Raw genomic sequence first — 15199 nt, forward strand, 5'->3', positions numbered from 1 at the left:
CCTGTCCTAAAATATTTGCAAGCTATTTCTTGATGATGAGAAATGTTTGGTCTTGGACTCTTGTTTTATTGTAACTACGTCTTACCTAAACATTCCTGTTAAACCTTTTTGCTCACCAGTTCAGCGCTGTGTCTTCCTAAAATTTCAGGCAACATGTCATCACATGGTGTAAAAAATAAACACCAGATTGCAACCACAACATTAAAAAAAATGTTATGCTTTTTCAAGCACAGTGCTTATGAATAATAGGTACCGAGACTGCTTTCACTGTTTTTCTTCATTGTATTTGTGGATACGCTATCGCACTGAGCTCCACTGAATGACACACAAATAACTAAGCAAATACCATCCATTGTGGTCATCATAGTGAATTATAAAAGTAACCATAATGACACGCAAAATGCTCCCAGTTACTCTTGGCAGAATTTCTACTGGCATCCAGCACCAACTGAGCTCTACTTCCACATGAGTGATAGTGGCTCCGTCCCTCTAGCCTCCTTCTCCCAGTGTCTCAAGGGTATGGAGATCTCTCTGGGACTTTGAAACCTTACCTTTATTAACCATAGTTTAAGATTTTATACTGAAAAGATGTTACTCAGAAGGAATTCAGTGAGTATCACATCTATAGCCGTGTTATTTTATACTGTTCTGGAAAATGGAGGCTGAAGGTGTTCAAAGGCTTCTACATTACATTCTGAATAGCCCAGTACCTTTGTTCTTAAAATAAATACACAAATTAAAAATAAATAATTGTGTGGGTTCAAACCAGAGGCTTATATTCCTTTTGAGGATATTCACATATGATCAGCTGTTGAAAGAGTTGTGTTTCAGCTGTGCTGAGCTAAGATTTAGTGACAGGGGCACCCAGGGATCAGACTCAAAGGAAGAAACTTAGTCTTTTCCTTAGTGAACAAGAAATGGGTATGGAGACATCAGACTAGATGACACGAAGAGATAAGATGCAGTACCAAGAGTCCTGGATGCTTTCCAGCAGCATGGAAGACTGGTATGGCCAATCTTTAGGCCAAGATTCAAGGAAGAACATTAAGAACAATTGTAAGTTCATTCTTATTTGGCACAGCACATCAGTTTATGCTTATCTTTAACCTGTGATTATTGAAGATGATAATAAAATTTATGCATGCAATTAAAATTAAGCAAGAACTATATTGTTTTGTTGAAAGGAATCTGTAGCATGCTGGGGAAAAAGTAGTCTGGTCTGCCATGGCCAGGGGAGGCTGTTTTTACGTAAGGCTGTATGACAAGGTAAAAAACAGGGAAAACTTTTTGAAGAAGATTTCCTCATCCTCACTTCCCACTCCATATCCTCCCACCTTCCTAAATTACCCTTTTTACATCTCAATTGATGGAAAGACAAAGAAACCACTGTAACCGAGCAGAGCTGCAGAGCGTAGCAAAAATTGCAAGGGGCAAGACTAATAAAGGCAAGTCTGGTCCAGCTTGAATATATGAGGCAAAATAAGCAGAAGAAAGCTGAACATGTACATTGACAATGAAGGACAAAGAGTATTACAAGCACGGTTGCTGCAGTCTGTTAAAGCATTTGCAGCAGACAAAAGATACAAGAAGAATTGGCAAGTAGAATTAATAGAAGAGAAAGGATAAAAAATAGCAAAATTATTAAATTAGTTTTTTCATAATTATTTTAAACAGTGGAGAACATGCTTTAGTATTCTGAGAGTTAGGCACTTGTGCACATCTTTCTCATTGTTTCGAATGAAGCTGAAGAATATGATTAAAAGTCTTTCCTAAATAAGAATATTTTTCTGAAATCAGGCTCAAGACAGGAGCTCAAGTGAGCTCCTTGAACAGGAATTACATTTCCAGACACAGGCCCAGGTTCAGCCATGTGTATGTGTGATGCTATATTTGAAAATAGTGTATGCACGTATCACAGAAGGAGTACTTAATGTGCTTGAAGTTGGCAGCATGCTTGAGCACTCTGTTAGATTGTGGTGAGAGAGAGAAGGTAAAAGCTGTAAAGGAGAAAGAAAATACTTGTGAAAGGTTCAGTCATTTTTCCAGACTGCTGTTACACTGTAGTGTGCTTACTATTAACACTGTAACTTGTTATGTAGACCCTTCAGAGCAGGATTCTGCTCAACTATGCGATATGACTTTGAAATTCAGACTTTGCCATTTCTGGGTCCAGGTAACATTTAAAAAAGAATAACTAGTTTTAATGAGAAAAGATAAATATATTTTTATTTATTTTTCTGAATGAAGGGAGATAGAGGATAGACGGGTAGTTTGACAGCAGATAAGAAGCCCTACTCTCTAGCTTTTTAGGGAACTAAACCCTAAGTTTTAGGAAAAAAAGGCTTAACTTAAAAAATAACCCATTACTAACTGATTAACTGTTAAGAAATATAGTGAGAATGCATTTGGTTTAAACAAATGCATGTCTTGAAAGGAATACATATTTTGGATACAGAAGATACTCAGTTTTGGAGGTCTTGTTGTAAGGATTAAATGCAATATCTTGACTATTGCCACAGTCTTATAGAAAATAATGAGAAATTAAGGAAGACATTTAGGTAAACATTAGAAAGTTTAATTTGATTTCTAAGTTAAACTTATTTGGAATTGAAGAAGCTCAGGTATCTTTCTTACCTCTATCTTTCCTTGTATTTCTGTAAAGTCAAGATCTGAATAACCATTTAGATACTATACAGTTTCAGCTTTTAAATTATTTTTAATTTGTATTTGTTTATAGGCTTTATGTCATTATTCACTCAGTCTAGATATATGACAAGTCTCAAATAAAGAAGACGCTCATGACTTTCTTGCTCTTACACTGCCATTTGGACAGTGTTCAAGTTTAGCTGAATATTAAAACCTTAGGAGGATTATCCAAATGATATCTGTAGATCACTGGTTTTCAACCTGTAGTCTGCCATCTGGGAATCACTGGATTATTCCTGAGCAGTCTGTAAAAATTGACTAAAATCCCAGCCTACTTCAATTGCTTAAATTCACTACACATCTTCAACGGAAATGTTTTATGACTTTGAAAATCGGAAAGGTTGCAAGCCCTTTTTTAGAGATTTACTCATCACTTCCTTAGGATATTATTGATCTTTTCCAAAAAGCAACTGATAACTATGAAGGTTTTGCTTACGTTAAGCAGCAGATGGTTTCTTCTGGATAGCTTCTGACTTGAAAAGATTAAATTTTTTTTTCCGAATATTTTCCATAAAATTCCTTGAGATTTTATTTTTACATGGAAATATTTTTCAGTACATGGAAACCAGGCCCTGGAAAGGGCCTTGCATCAAGCAAATCCACAGAAGATAACTAAAAAGTCATGTCAGTAGATTAAAGCGTGCTTGACAGAAATTGATAAAAATGTGCTATGGAAAATGAAAAGTCCACAAACTGGAAACATAAAAAATTAATTTGTCATGGAGCTATCCCAAACAGTATTACTCCTCATGTTTACTGTGTAAATGGGGAAAGAATCAGCCTTCTGTGTTTCATGAGGAAGCCACAACAGTAGTCAGATCAGTCACCAAGACCCTGAATTAAATCTTGAGACAGGGTGGAGGCCTGTTGATTTTGGGGGAAAAGTGCCAGAGCCAAACCCAAACCCCAGACTCAAGCCCTTGGGCGCATACTTAATGAGATGCTATTTTTCTGTAGACTTTCAGTTGCAGCAACTCTTTTTTTTTTTTTTTTTTTTAATTATGTGTCTGGTATTGCTATGTAAACGCTGCAGGGTTTAGCTTATGAAAGGTTCATGAACTGAACCATGCGGTTTGGTTTGCAGCAATCGGTAACAAAATTTCACCTGAAGCTGGATGTAGCTGTCACTCTTTGATGAAAGATAAGCTTCTAAGGAAAATATCATCCCTTCTTATGCAGAGGGGGAATGCATCCTCCCCACTTTCATCAAGCCTAAGGAATCCTTCCCTTGCTGGAGACGTTAAGAGAACCTGTAACTTGCATGAGAAATCTCAACTGCTGTTGCAATATCAGACGATATTTGCAGTCGCTGCCATACAGCTATACCAGATAGCAGAAACCATACAGGTAACAGATACCGTTCAGGTATTGCAAAGAATGCTATAACAAAGTAAGGAGTGATCTGGGAGTTGCTGCCCTTGCTCTTGTACCTCAACTTTGATATTGTCCCTGTAAGAAAATATTTATGATGGAAATCCAGAAAGGGTCATTTATTCTCACGGGCAAATAAAAAAGTAGAATAAAATGGTAGGGGCCTCTGAGATGAACCTACTAGTTTCAGTGAGGGTTCCTGCTTCAGGGAGTCAATAAACCCCTCTGTGGGGTAAGAGGTTGGAAAGACTAATTGAAAGAAGAAAAGAAGAAGAAGCTATAAACTCAGGAGGAAAAGGAAGATAAAGTCCTGTATTTAGCCTTGATCTACTTTTGTTATTCATAGAAAAGTTGACTACTGACATAATTGTGGATTCTAATGATACTAAAATTTTCTATATATTTTTAACCTTGCAAAAGATGAACAAATATTTGTTAAAATCAGTAGTCCAAGACCTTGGAAACACATTGCTAAGCTAGGAAGCAAGAGTAAACTGGGAATTGAGTAAAATAATTCTGCCTGAAACAGTAGTAAACATATGGAATAATTGGCCAGCGAAGCAAGTAATCTGAATGAGTTTAAGAGGCAGCTGGACGGTTTTATCTCAGGAGAGAAAGGACTGAAGGATATGGTGATAAACCAGGGAGGTGAGGATGAAATATACTGAAAGAAAAGGCTTGATGAACCAAAGAGCCTTTCTTCAGTCAGCAATTTCTCGTGTTTGTAAATGTAATATGAATAGCTACTGTGTGAATATGCTATTTCTACATAGTGTCACCATGTCTAAAGAAGAAACATTTTGTTTCAGAAGAAGGATTTTACTGATGCAGCCTCCACTGCCAGTAATAGATCTGCTGGTTCCACCCACTAAACACAAGCTCAGCTGCCCCCACTCTTTCTCTGAAAAGTGAATTGTTTACACTGTACTTCATTGCTTCAACCTTCAAATTACTTCACGTAGTAGTACCTTACAATCCTTTTCTTAGCAAATCTGTGGCTAGTGAAAGTGTGATGCAGAGCCATAGATTTCCAATCCAGCTAGCCTGCAGGGAAAATCTCCTTTATTACCATTTTTTCTCACAATCATGACATTTTGGATAAGCCATGGTGGAAACATCATTGATGTTAACAAATTAACAAATAAAGATGCTAACAAATACAGCCAAATTCTTTCCAAGTAGTGTCTCTCACTGGATCCGATATAACTCATAGTTTTCTTGCCCGTCATCACAATCATGCTATCATTTCTTGCAGAAAACAAAAAATAAATGGGAGAGAAACATAAAATAGAGAAAAATGGAAACAACATTCAATTTTCAATACTAATTTTGTATCCAAGCTCAAAGTTCAGTTTCAATGATGTGGTTACCTAACTACCCAACTGCTCCACAAATCAAACATTTGGATGTGTAATTGGCAAGGTTTACAACTGTAATTAATTGTGGTTTTAGCTGATTGCAGATGCAAAATTGCACCTCTAGGAAAGGAGGCCAGGTTGAGGCCCTTTCAAAAAATCATGTTCTTCAGGTTGAACCAGAAAGATTGTACAGGAAGTTGAATTAATTTCAAAAAGACTTGATTTTCCACTTACTTGCAGTTTTGCTTTTGCTGGTGAAACATCACTGACTTTAGCACAGTTCTCCTGATTAGTCCTGGTGTGAGTTTAAAAAAAAAGTCTCTCTGTGTCTGGAATCAGAGGTGTGGGAGGAAGCTCAATGTGTCAGTGCTGAGTGTGCAGCTGCACCACTTGTATTTGGAAAGAGAGGCAGCATTGCTATCTTCCTCTGTTTACAAGTGTTGGGATCTATTGGTGAAACGCCCTTTCTGGTGCTAAAATTACAATTTCAATAGTACTGTATCTGCTCTACCTATGTCTTCTGCTGTGTCAGATGAGCATTGCTGGAACGGCTAACCCTTGCTCGAAGCAATGCTGTTTCCTGAAATTTAGATTTACTCTAACACTGTGCAAATAATAGTCAGGGTCTTTTAAAAGTAAACAAAGCTGAGAGGAAAAGGGAAGGGAAAGGACTGCCAGCTCCAAGTAGAGATTTAACAGAAATTCCTTAAGTTCAACTGTATTAGTTCCTTTGCACCTCTCATTTTACTCTGTGAGGGAAATCTGAAATAAGGATCTCCACCCTATTATCACAGGTTATGTATTTCTTTGAAGTGTTGTCATATCTGATTCATAGTCTTGATTATATTTAATGAAGAACAATAAAACAATATACCAAATTTGTATAATTCAAATAAATTCACACAAATATAGGCAAGTAGCCATATTAATTGGGGAGGGGGAGAAATAAGGTCACCCCCAGCATATACACTAAGGCCCCATTTCAGAAATCACAGATTATTTAATTGCCCTATTCAGATATACAATGAAGCTTTCCATTCCTCTTGATAATTGGGATTTTCATTATCCTTCTCCTACCCATCAGGAGAGAAGATAATAAATCCCACTGTCTACAAATCATGCACTGGGCACAGATCCCTCTTTCTGCAATGTAGAAGTATTTGTAATAGAGACCATATTTGCTCAATTCTCTTCTGCTTGGCAGGTTTACCCTTTACACAAAACTAAACCTACAGAAATCATTCTGTAATCAGAAAACATATTGTTATCATAATATATTTTCCATTAGACTCTGTGTGTTGGAAGCATCTTCTCCCCTCTCCCCCTCACTAATTTTCTTTTCTGCACTTAGATTCATCTGTAAGGTCCCCTTTCTCTTGCGTGAACACTGCAGACAATGACTCATCGGAGACTTGTTCCCTAGTGACAGCAATAAGTCTCACTGGGCTTGCTTGAGAAGCATTTGCCAAGACTTTACTGCTCACCCAAAAGACTTGGGGTAAAAAAGAAACTGTCTGAAAGTTGCTAATATTTTACTATTTATATTTGAAGGTTCATTTTTGTTAGACGAAATGGTGCCACGTTGCAGGGTAGAGAAAGGAGGGAGAACTCCAGAATAGATCCACAGGGCCTCGTTGCTGCCTCGCTGTTCTTGGGGAGTTTTTCCTTGGAGATTTCCAAGGAAGAATAGTTCAGGCAGTGCCTGGAAGACAGGCAGTTTGTTTCTGGTTGTGACATGGTCTGACCATGTGTATCTATTCAAATATTTAAATCCCTAACACGGGGTGAATTTTCTTTCTCTCTCACATCTTTTTTTTTACTCCCAAGGCATCTCCTCTGACTTTTTTTCTTGATAGTCCATGGTGCTGGTCTGCTCAGCTCTCTCAGCCCAAACAGGTCCCCTGCAAATTCCAGAACGGCCTCCTCATCTGTGTCCCCTCTTGGTCCCAGCCTGAAACACAGTGAAGGAAGGGAATTTAGGGATATAGCACTGGGCCTGAACCCTTCATTGAAGAATTTCCAAAAGGTTAAGCTTTTTTACTTCTCCCGGCATGATATGCACTAATAGCTCTCCTTGGCTTATCCTTGAGATTCAAAACATGTAAGAATTAGTCACTCCTCTGAGAGTTAATTCCTCTCTGATTCAGTTCTTCCCTCTGTAGGAGAAAGGGTCTCGTAATACTTACCTGACATCTCACGCTGGAGTGAAATCATATTGCTAATACAAATAGTTCACAGTTCATAAATGAAAATATAATGTAAGTTTTTAGGATTTATTTTAATTATATTTTCTGCAGGTTCACACGGTTTGGAGAGCTTTGGAAATAGAAAAATGTCAGAAGGAGAGAGTTTGCATGACAGGAGGGGATTTTCTAGTCACAATTCCAGTTCTTTTGCATGAGATCTCAGATTACTGGTGAAGAAAGAAATATATCTTCTTTTTATTGTGAACAATTCCAGATCTCCTCCTTAAAAACAAAAAAAAAAGCAGCAAACTGTCAGCAGAGAGAAGGGAGAAAGCACTGCTTTAAAATTTCTGTTTCAGAACATTTTGCTGCGCTTGCTTCAAGTTCCATTTCCTGCTTCATTGTTTTCTTGTGACTGTAGTAGAAAGCATATTCCCTTCTTTGTATGTGACTCATAATTGTTGTTGCTGACTATTCATTCAGTTCAGACTTGCTGCTGTGTCCCAGCCCCTGTCCGAGACCTGCTTTCTTCTAGTATGTGGCTGGGAACCTGAGCAGATTTTATTCCCTTTTTTATACCTCACAAGGTAAACAGAGGAGAGATATTACATTTTCCATGTGTTTCCAGACATATCTTATCTTTTATATTAGTCACTCTAAGCTGATGTTTCAGTCGGTTTAAGTTGACCTCTTGAGTTGTGAACTTCCTTGAAAAACACTGATAAGCAAAAAACTTTAACAGCAATTAGCAAGGGAGTGGTTGTGCCGTGAGTTAGCATGAGGCTTTTATCCCAATAAAGCAGAATGCAAATGTGGCAAAAGTTCCGAGGTAAAGAAATAAATATTTTGGTAAATCAGTGTGGTGACTTCAGCACAGTACTTATGAGAGGAAGTGGCCCGTACTTTAGAAAGAGCATAATTTGAAGGTGCTTGCCAAAATTTGTGATTTCTCACTCAGGTCATCAGGGAGATGTGTTGCTGAAGAATACTACCTGTCACCACGGCATTTTCCAACTTTTCACCAGTCTGAAATCCCATGACCCTGGCCCAAGAACAGCCCTGTGGAGAAGGACTAGATGGTACTTGTGGATGAGCTGGCAATGGGCACTTGCAGCCCAGAAGGCCAACTGTATGTGAGGCCTCTGGCACAAGAGAGACATGGACGTGCTCAGGCAGGTCCACAGGAGGACCATGAAGGTGGTCAGGAGGCTGGAGAACCTCTCCTATGAGGACAGGCTGTGAGAGTTGGAGTTGTTCGGCATGGACAAGAAAAGGCTCCAGGGAGACATTGAAGTGGCCATCTAGTACTTAAAGGGGGCCTACAGGAAAGAAAGGGAGAGACTCTTTATCAGAGAGTGTCATGATAGGAAAAGGGGTAATGGTTTCAAACTGAAAGAGGGCAGATTTACCTTAGATATTAGGAAGGAACTCTTTTCTGTGAGGGTGATGAGACACTAAAACAGGTTGCTCAGAGAAGTTGTGGATGCCTGCTCCCTGGAACTGTTCAAGACCAGGTTGGATGGGGCTGAACAATTTGATCTAGTGGAAGATGTCCATGCCATGGCAGGGAGGTTGGAACTACATGATCTTTAAAGTCCCTTCCAACACAAACCACTCTATGATTCTGTAATCCAATAGATGGGATTTGTGCTGTGAAACCCTGCTGCAATTCTGTCTTTCTCTCTTTCGCTAGCAATTTGACCATGCAGGGACAATTATTTCCTAATATTGTTTCATTTTTGACCAGGAATTTGTAAGTAATGGAAATACATGGTTAGGGACAGAATGAAGAAATCTCTTTTTAATGAGGAGTTTACTCATGCAGGGTTGGGGTTTTTTTTCTTTTCATAAATTGGTTGATTACTCAGTGTGTGTTTCATGTAAATAAATCTGAGCCTGGGACTGATTGCAAAATCAGTTCCCCGCATGCATTGTTATTCACTTTTTCCATTTCCCATTGGCTGCCTAAGCCACGTGGCCTGATTTCTGATTACTGTCTCAGTGAAAGTAGCCGTACAACAGGTTTAGTATCAAAAGGAAGGATTTTATCAAGTCTTCATTCTCTCATGGACAGCATGAGAACAGCTTACTGAATAAGGAAGAGGCAAATTAGACTCCTGGGACATAGTGCTTGGTGCAGAGCTCTGCTAACACAAATGATCAAGGTAAAGCAGGAAGCCATTCATAACAATTCTGCCCACTCGCCCCATCCCAAAAACCACTGGTTTATTGCTGAGCGGATGGGCTTGGAATGAATTTATTCACAAATATGCAAACAAAATTAATCTGTGCAGATATTCATGGGAGAAATGAGTGAACTGGGGTTCAAAATGATAAACTGGTCAGACTCCCGTTCCTCCAAGAAACATAAAACACTACTTTATCCTCAGTTAGGAGGACAAAATAAAAGATCATTCTTACTATAGAAGGGGTAAAGGCGTACAGATCTGATTAAAACTTTATATCTTATAAAATTTTATTATTTTATAATGTTTAAGAGCATTGAAAACCACTGTCAGTTGACTAAAATAACAGATTTGTATTAATATAGAGATATGGTTAGGTATTTAGGTCCAATTCCTGCAGAGTATTTGTGCACTGCCCTGCAGATTACCAGCAGTTAGCAGGATGAAACCTAGACTGCTTTGGGTGTGACCCCTCTTCAGGTGCAAAAAGGAAATTAGTAAAAAAAGAAAAATCAGTTGAAACTTGCTGGTCAAAAATCACCAATAACTCTGCTCACTGACCCTGCCATCACTAACAAAGCTGGTGGAGACTGGCCACTTCACAAAAATAATCAGGGTCCAATGTGACACTGATGCTGTTGTGTTCTTTACATTTTGGCATGAAAAGGAAACAACAGAATCTCACCATAGGCCACATTTATAATTAATACTCATTAGCTATACTGGTAATTTTATGAGATAAAGATATTAAAATAGTGTCAATAAACTAGGGACAAGTGATGTGTAAAATAATTAACTGTAAAGGGAACATAGTAAGTTACTTACTAAAATCCATGGATGGATTATGTGCCGCTGTGATTACAAAGACTACGGAGCACATGACACGGTATACATCTTTTGATCCAAACACCTCATTGCACTCTGTCAGATTACTGGCTCCTGACATTAAATAAAATTCAGGTATGATTTATGAGGTGGCCTTTTGACAGGAGCTGGAATCAGAAATGGTTTAGGCTTTGCAAGTGTTCAGCACTGTTTTCATTACCTACCGATATAATGCAAGTATTACATTTAGTCAACCGAATTACGTGTAGTTCTCTGAGATTCTCCCTCACTCCCTGTAGTCATTGTTCCACTCATAATAAAATTATCCTATCAATTTGCCACAAGAGGAAGACTGGAGTTCACTAAATTACAGCCATGTGTGTTTGTGCGCTAGACAAAGTGATACCAATTAAAAAAAAAAAAAAGGAAACAACAAACCCAACTAGATTCTATTTTTAAATTGTTCATGGAGAACAGTGATATTGGCTCAGAGAGGAGGCCACCCCTGAATTCTAAGCAGTGAAAATTTCATTTTCCTTAATTATTAAACCAGCATCTATCTAGAAAAAGAAAAGAGTAAAACAACAAGTGAGATGCTAAATAATATGTCAAAAATGACACCTAGCCTCCCCAATGACTGATTAGTTTGAGAGATTTGCTGTGTGAGGTGGAATCATCATTTTGCCCTTCTTTCCACTGACTCCCCTTAAAAGTTTTTTACTTTTTTTTAAACAGCGTGAAAATGGTGGTTTTATACACAGATAGCAAAACATGCTGGTTCTGACAGCTCGATGCCTTAACAGTACTGCCACACAGAAGACCTGAATTTGAGAGTGGCCTGGGGGCACTTTCTTTAAGAGCCTTTGATGCTCCGATATGTCACAGAGGTGATAGGCTTTGACTGCAGGCGGCAGCGCTTGCTGACGGCCCCTGACTCTGTAAGCACCTGCTGATGGCTGAGTTATGACGCAGCACTCGCATGGCGTGGTAGGAGATTGCTTAGCCGTGTCCTGGCTGGGGAATGAGTGAAGTTAATAGCTGTTTCATCTACTATGTGCCGGTACACAAAACGCTCCCCAAATTAAGCTGGCTGCATATCACAAGAACTATTTACAGAGCTTCAGCTGGGCTTCACGCTACCTGTCATGCAGAATGACTTCCCGGGGCCATCTCCAGACTCTTTCTGAGTTTCAGTGAATTACTACTTTTTTATTTTTAACAGTTGCTAGCTGTTGTGACTTTCAGGCCAATAAGCATTCAACTGAGGAGGAGAAATTGCTATTATATAGTTCAATCTAGAGACATGGCATCCAGGCCATCTCCTGCAAATTCTGAGGCATCAAAGTACCTCAAGTGTGCTGACTTTTGAGCAAATCTTCCAATTCTTATTTCCCTGGTTGGTCGGGTTTATGCTGGAGCTCCATACTCTTTATATGTCTCCTTTCATCAGGTGAAGGTAGCTGCCATGTGAAGGTAGCTATGGATCTTCATAAGTCCCCCTTATCCTGGTACTGGCAAGGTGTTATGGGTGGTATTTTGCAGATACATTTAGTCATTTTAATACTGCCATGACTCTTTTAAGATATTATATATGAGCTCTGAGTGATTGTTTCTTTGCTGTTTGTTTACTCGTCAATTTTATTGCTGGGTGAACTGCGTTATGGCTGTAGGTCCATGCCTTCTTTGCTAAGTAGCATTTCCTGCTTAGCTGATGTTTCTCTTAACTCATATACTGCCCATCTATTGTCCTTCTTCTGGACTGCAGCAAACTAATCCTCAGAGAAATGATCTTGATTTATCTCTCTGTGCTGGGCTCACATTTAGCTCCAGGGACAGTTTACTGCAGTGGTCCAACACTGCAAAGTGGGGATTAGTTCTTACCTTTCCTGCCTTTGCCATTTGTCTTCTGTCTCTGAAAGCTGTTGACATGGAGGAGATCATGCCTTTCTATTTTTTATTGACTTACAAGAAGCAGCTCCCAGTTTGACATTGTATAATTAAATTCTGCTGCTCTACATTAAGCTTCACATAGTATCCCATGTAATACCTTGAAAAATATGACCTGTGGTTTTGGTTCATTTTCTTAGTTCTAGTCTACATTTATTCAATCTGGCATTGAGCAGCTAAGTGGGCACTTAAAGTGGGATCGTAGTTGCCCTTTTCTAATCCAAGTCCAAGTCTGCTTACCCCAAATCAGAGTAATGATTCCCTGTCTCTGCTTAGTTTCTATCCTCAAAGGTTGAGTCCAAACCAAGTTTTGGTTAAGAGTCTATCAGTGTAGCATCCTTTGCCAATAACTATTAAGGACCCCACACCGTGCCATGCACATTCTTCACTTGTCTTTTGTGCTTGATGCCTTGTTAGACAGTACATTCCTTAACTTATCTCTTCTATGTATCCCCCAAGAAGTGGTCTACACAAACTTAGTTTCCTACATGATGAGATCAGACTAGCAGTGTGCTGCCAGTCACTTACTGAGGTTTGGCTGATGAGTGCTCTTGTATTGAGGAAATAATTTGCTTATGATTGTCTACCCATATCCTGAACAGAAATACGATCAATACCAGAAAAACTCACTCTTAGCACAGCCCTGCTGGAATCTGAAATATCAAACTAATAAAAAAATCGAAAAATCCTACCTTTTGCTTCATCCACCTCTTCCTGATGGCATTTGTATTCCAGACAACGGAGGTGGCAATGGCAGCAAAGCAGGCTTAGGCTTACATATAACCTTGTCTGTTTTAGGAGATTCACAAGACAGGTTATGGACACATATCTTGCCATGAAATAATGTACACTTGTATCTTGACAGCACTCTGTGGTAACTGCTTACATGCATGTTCTCTTGTCATGGTAAATGCAGCATTTCTGGGACAATGTACATCTTGAAGATGTGATAAGTCTGATTTCATCTTCTGGAGAGCATGCACAGCTTGTTACTAAGGAACAGCTGATAGCATGAAGCAAGCCCTATATGTACTTTCATAGTTAGTGGTTCCAATTTGCTCGATGAAAACCATATCAAATGTGGTTGGAAGTGTGAAAAATTTTGCAAAGGTATTACTCAAGTACTTGTTGAATTAAGGAGAATTAATATGTTAGCTCACGGTCATGGTGCTTCAGAGCTAGATCAGAAACAATATTTCTGTTATAAGTGTGTATCGCTTTGAGCTTTTTGGCCTGTTACTTGTTGCTAATCTCTTGGGCCATAATACTGAACTTGCAATGCCAAGAAACAAGATGCTCTATAAGGAATTCAGATTTTTTTTTTTTCTTATAAGGCTAGATTTGGGTTGGATATGGTCCATGTCCAAATTTTTTACCAGTTCCCTTTTCAGTGAAATATTTTGTGACAAACCTTATACTTTAGCACAGTCTACAATAATACTATTTTTGGTGAGCTGGATGAAAAGGCAGTCAGCCCTTTGTGAATTTTTCAAGCATGGAGTTGAGGAGATGAGCAATTTTCTCTTTAGAATTAGTATTTTTTTTGTTTTTTTCTCAACTTCTGTCAAATTTCTCTTTACTAAAACCATAAAATCTCTATGCTATGCAAAAGCATTTGTGTAAAAAAATGGTGTTGATTACCATGCTTGGAATAGAGCAAAGGTAGCAGAGAGCTGCATCCAAAATCTTCACAACTGGACATGGAGTCGGGTGCAGCCTTCGAGTGAAGCGGTACATATCCTGCTGTAAGGATCTCCTTATGGCACCAGGAATAGGGGCAGGGTCAGCAGGACCAGGACCATGACCACCTGTAAGCACCACGCATGGTTGCCGATGCCACTGTGTGGCTGGGGAGATTGGTGACGGTACAAGTACCGCATCACCGTGACAGGTTCCTCCACCATTTACATGGAAGAACTAAGAGATACCAGAAATACAAATACATTTTCTACAGTCGACTGTTGCTTTCAAGGGCAAAGACTGTTAGCAAAAGTTACTCTTTTTGTTTGGAAAAATTGTGGTTTCAAGTTTATTACTAGAACAAAGTATATTCTAATAAAATAGTATTTAATCTGAAGCTTGCTTACTGAAGAATGCATACTACATTCACCACATCAGACTTCCTAACTTTTATCCATTTTCTTATATGATTATCTTATTCATTAGTTGTTCTTATTACAGCACTAGTGGATGACATACTCATTTTAAGCAGCACTTATTTTCAGTGACCAACAGCTCTTTGAAATAATTAGATTCTGAGCTGAAATTTTCATGCTTATTTTAATCCCAAGAGTGAATATTTTGGATGCTTAATTTTGAAAATCCAATCCCAAGATGGGTTATTTTTCAGGCTAAGAAATTCAAGAAGTGGAAGGTAGTATTTGGTTTATTTTTTAGCAATTCTGAAATACACTGCTCAATCTGGTTTCCTATGGAAAATCAACTAGGCAAATTGTCTCATTGAAATAATTGCATTTTAGGTGAAAACAGTTACCTGCAGCAGTGTAAGGTGCTGTGGAGTTTGGGTTTTCTTGAAAATTTTACTTAGAACAGGGTGGCTAGCTTAACACCAAACAGTAGATGATGACAAATGTGGTCCCACTGTAACACCTTTACCAAA

Source organism: Apaloderma vittatum, unplaced genomic scaffold, assembly GCF_000703405.1.
Source record: "Apaloderma vittatum isolate BGI_N311 unplaced genomic scaffold, ASM70340v1 scaffold10904, whole genome shotgun sequence".
In the NCBI taxonomy this organism is placed as follows: Eukaryota; Metazoa; Chordata; class Aves; order Trogoniformes; family Trogonidae; genus Apaloderma; species Apaloderma vittatum.